The sequence below is a fragment of the Hemiscyllium ocellatum genome, chromosome 16, assembly GCF_020745735.1.
Source record: "Hemiscyllium ocellatum isolate sHemOce1 chromosome 16, sHemOce1.pat.X.cur, whole genome shotgun sequence".
Classification (NCBI taxonomy): domain Eukaryota; kingdom Metazoa; phylum Chordata; class Chondrichthyes; order Orectolobiformes; family Hemiscylliidae; genus Hemiscyllium; species Hemiscyllium ocellatum.
This window is the reverse complement of record NC_083416.1, coordinates 27894966-27900290: the sequence shown is the minus strand read 5'-3', so window position 1 is coordinate 27900290 and position 5325 is coordinate 27894966.

The window sequence follows — 5325 nt, the reverse complement described above, 5'->3', positions numbered from 1 at the left end:
CACATTGATCTTTCATTTTTAGGTATCCCGGATAGAACTCACGACCAATTCTCCTGCACAACTCATTGCCTCACAGTTAGTCATTTGGCTTGATGATGATGGTACAGAGGATGATAGCCAGGCCACGAGGTTACTAATTGTACTTGAATGTAATTCTTTTTCTGCTGATGGTACACCGTGCCTCATAGATGCCCAGTTTTCAATTGTGAGATTTGTCCAACGTCTGTCCATTTAGCAAGGTGATATTAACACACAACACAATGGAGAGTTTCATAACAGCAAAGTACAATGGACAACAGTGTCTTAGAGAAAATCAACAAGTCTGACATCATCTGTGGAGATACTGAGATAACATTTCAAGCCCAATATGACTCCTCATCAGAAAAAAACCATCTTTCTAAAAAACATTAGTGAACCAGGTGGATTTTTACAGCAATGGTCACCATTAAGCTGCTTTTTAATTTCAGATATTAAAAAATTGAATTCAAATTTCACATCTGCTTTGATGATATCCAATACATGTCCCCAGAGCATTAGCCCAGAACTCTGGATTAATAGTACAGTGACATTACTACCACACAATCACCTTCTATTCATATTTTCTTTTGTGAATACAAGTTTTTTTTGTCAAACACATAGTGGTATTATGGAAAAATATGCTTTTGATTGTAAAATTACTCTGGAAGTATCTGTCGAATATGTTTTGGAACCAAAAGCAATACAAACTTATAAGTTACACATTCTGTTATTTTCTTAAATGAGAATGGAGTGTCACAAGTTGGAAGATCAAATCATTTTGTGTGACTGTTTTCTCTCTGTTGGAAAAGGTGTCATTGAAGATCATTCAATAATGGTTGCATGCTGTGAGTCCACATCTTAATCTTTTCTCAGTGCAGAACACAAGCGCCATAGTTTTCAGGAATTGTGAAAGGAAAATGGTTTGCTGCTGGTCTGCAGAGCATTAGGGCATTGATACACAATTGATTTAATAAACTGATGTGGAAAAATACACACTTTCAATCATCACAAACTCAACGAATAAAAATAAAACTGTGTTGTAAATAATTTTAAAACTTATTGTATTAAATAACACCACGCAAACTTAAAGGATTCATAATTCTACTTTTAACTTGGGTGCTCAGTTGAAATGATTCATGACTGAGGTGAAAACAGTCTCAAAAGTTATTTGATAAAAGTTTTTGCTTAGAATTTCAGAAATATTTTAACTTATGCCAGTATTATTAACAGAAGTACTGACATCACTCATGATTCAAAATGTCGCCCCTCTCTTCCCCCACCCTCTTGGAAAACTGATGATGACAAGTGAATCAGGCAGAGACATACAAATGAATTTATGTTGATGCAGCCTGCTGCCAGATAGGTACTTGTTTAATTTTAATTAGAGGTGTTGGGGTGATTGAAAAGTTTCCTGATTACAGTGTTCAGTTAACCAAATGAACTCTGCTGTCTGCCTTGCAGGTACTCACAACGGCTTTCAGCTGAAAAAATATCGAATAGGTGTAGCTGCCACAAAAGACAAACACAGTGGGTGGCCTGCTGGCTGTGAGGTAAATGAGGTGTGTAACTATTGTGTTGGGCAGTCCTTCCTAACTACTACCTCCAACATATCATGATTATGGAAACAATAATCTCAGCAAGGGCATTCGGGTAAAAATCCTCAGAGGAAGAGAAGGAAGAAAGAAATCGAGAACCTAACCAAATTAATTAACCCAAGTTAAAGATAATTGACTATAACTCCCTACTGTAGACATCAAATGCCACGTGGAACAAGGAGTGTATTAACAACAAACTTTGATGAATTGATCAGCTAAGTAAGAAATCTGTTTCTTCAAGTCCATGACAATCAAAAGATATTCAACATTCCATTCTCAGGTTTTTGACTTCTATTGGCTTAGCTTTGTAATCTACACATCAACCATAAATATTTCTAATATAGTTATTCTTTAAAGTGCCTTAGGAATTGAATGAGTAATTTCTTGGTGCAAAGCCCATCATCATTGTGGGAAAGCCGGGAACAGCTTGCTATGTAAAGGAGAATGTATTTATCCAAATTTGGGTCAAAAGGACATGGAAGGATCAAATGTGTAGGTGACAGGCCTCAGTCTTGAAGTTAAAAAGGGAAACTCACTAGTCTGAAAGAAGATGTAAAACGTCAGCACAAAATGAACAACAACAAAATGGCAGTTCACTTTACAAGACCACACAATAGATTCAATGGAAAATTGATTTGGTCAAAACAGCATAGTGGTTAGCATAGCTACCTCACAGTGCCAGGGCCTGGGTACAATTCCACCCTTGCTCTCACCATGTTTGCGTGGGTTACTACTGGGTGCTTTGGTTTCCTCCTACAGTCTAAATTATATGTATGCTGGATGAATTAGCAATGTGAGGTTATAGGGATAGGGTGGGATGTTCTTCAGAGAGTTGGTGTAGATCTGATGGGCCAAAGGGTCTCTATTGCACTGTAGGAATTCTAAGTTTGAAATGGATTTCCAAATTATGATCGATTTAGATTAGATGACTTACAGTGTGGAAACAGGGTTTATTACCACCCAAGATCAATGTTAGCACAAATAAATCAGTTGGAAGAAAAACTAGCTTGGTGGGTGACATTGATTTTTCCACCAGTGAAGAAAATTGAAATGCAGCCTTTAGTTTTTCACATTTATGCATTCAACTGACTGATAAATAGTCAATGTAATAAAAAATTAAATTGGTGGCATATCTGAGTCTATAGAAACAACTAAGTTACTGAAAAAAAAGCCTGATAAAATTTGTAAGTACGTTGAAAGTGATATTTAATATGGATAACTGTAAAAATGTTGCACGTGATTACAATTATTAGGGACAAAATACATAACTCATGAGTGGCAATGAAAGCTAAGGGTAATGTTGAAAGAGATCAAGCAGAGTTTTTCCTTATCATACTTAACATGCTAAATACTAATTGAGAAACACTTAACAAAGTAAACAGAATATTGAATGATGCTACTCCAAATGTCGATCGGCAAATGTCAACCTCGAAGATCTATTTACGTTTCAGATAACTGGGTCTTTAGTTGTCCCAGACAAACTTGCAGACTCTGAGTATATCGGAGTATAACTATTAAAAATAACTGTCAATTATAATGAACTCAGCAACCATATCATTACCCTAACCACATACATCTCTCTTTGAGGAGATCCACAAATTGAAAATGAACAGGCAGTGATGGAACAGCAAGAGATATAAGAGCAGAAGACAGCAACGGTTGTACACTTTAGCAACTTTAAACAATCCCAAATGCCACCAAGCAATCTGCAAACGTAGCATCAGCCAATAGAATCTAGCGAGCAATTAAACTGAAAATAGTTATAATTCCTTTGAGTGATGCTAGCAGGATGCCCTTTGTGTTACTAGGCTCCAAATATTGGCATTACTGTCAAATCAGCAATGCATGCAGATGATGCTACAATGTCTCCAACTGGTAAAGTTTTAGTACCGCGCATTAATGCTGTTGCCAAAGTAGCATCTGCTCTATCATAGAGCAGAAGTATGTAAAAGCTCTAGAAATCCCACAATGCCAACAAAATGATCCTGAAGAGTGGAATTTCACAATTTGCACTCAAGATTCTTGCAAAAAAAAGACTAAAGAAGAGTCTCATACATGTACCTACAATAATTATGAATTTGAGAAAGGTGAGCCTGAACGACTAATTAAAATTAGATTGTGACAATAGGATAAGAAGTTACTCATTCAAGTTTCCAAAGGCAAATTTAGAATTCATAGCTGGGATATCTTCATCACAAAAAAGTGATCAAAACATCATGATGGATTTTTGGCATGACTGTAGTTTTAGAAGAATTTAAGAAACGTTTTAATGCCATGTTTTCAAGTTGTGGTTTTTTTGAAAATGAGATATGCTTTTCTCATGTCTGTTTATGATCTTGTGAAATAGCACTGAAGTATATTCCCACCATTAATTTCCTGAATCACCCATGTTCAAACATGATCATACATCACCCTCCATGTACCATGCCCAAAGAGCACCTTGCAGTGTACGATTATTATATTTTTAAGTCAGACTTGCTTGACTCAACACTGACAATCTTTGGCTATCAAATTCTGCTTTAGAATCTCTTGTGTATCTGCAAGGAACAAAGCAAAAAAAACAGTCGCATAAATTTTGTTTTCATATATTTTTTGCACAATCAGGTTGCACTTAAAGTAATAGTTACAGGATCTGACTTTTCAAAATTTAACCTAAGTGATCATAAGAGAAAATTACAAATTGCACATACACAAGAAAATAGTTTCTTTAAATAATACCCAAACCTCTGGCATAGTCTCCTAATTTCATTCGGACCAGTGCATGTTTTAAGGGGAAATATGTGAAAAAAAGATTTAATTTTCTGGGGCAACAATGGGACAGGAGAATTAGGTTTGGATTTTTTCAGCAGTCAACATAGACATATGGCTTGAGCATCTGGTAATTGTGCATTTTCTATTCTGAAGTTTCTAAGAAAAAGCTTATAAATTTATTATTTTTAATGCACCAAGTGCTTTGAAAAGCATTTGTGCATTAATGGAATCAAAGTTATCATAACATTTTATGTCACCTTTATTGAACATATACGGGCAAAATAATGCTGCAATTATAATACTCAAGAAATTCGCCCAAAATTTAAAATTAAGATTGGCACAACATAGTCATCTGTCAGGGAGAAATTGTCTAATTCCCTCAGAGTTGGGGGTGTGACTGGAGATTGTGGCACAGGATAATCCTGTGCTTCTTCATTGCACATTAAATTTGTGTTTGTTGCTGATAATGCACTTTTTTTTAACATAGTCTGCAACTCTTAACAGGGTGACTGGGTCTACAAGATATGGTGTCAATTATTTGAAAACTGTTTTTGCGCTGATATTCTTTAAAGAATGGATAAACATACAAGAAGTGTGCTACAATATTTTCAGATGTTGGTGGAAGAGGTGAAAAAAAGGTGCAAGTGTTTGAATTCACTCATTATGCTTAGCTATGGCAAGACAGAATGAGATGAAGTTATCCCTCAGGGTACAGAGAACCTCAATAACTTCCATTATGTAGCACTGTATACAGCTATCATGCATCTGTCTAGTATCTCTATCAGAATGTAGCCCTAACATTCATATATCTCATCTCACCCTCACACAACTTACATTATTTCAAATGAGGCACTTTTGACCCTTATCTCAAGGGGATAGAGTAAAAGCGTATTTAAGTCGTTACTGTATCTGTACAACTGTACTGGTGAGCAGCAACATTTTCAACTGTACTGGTGAGACC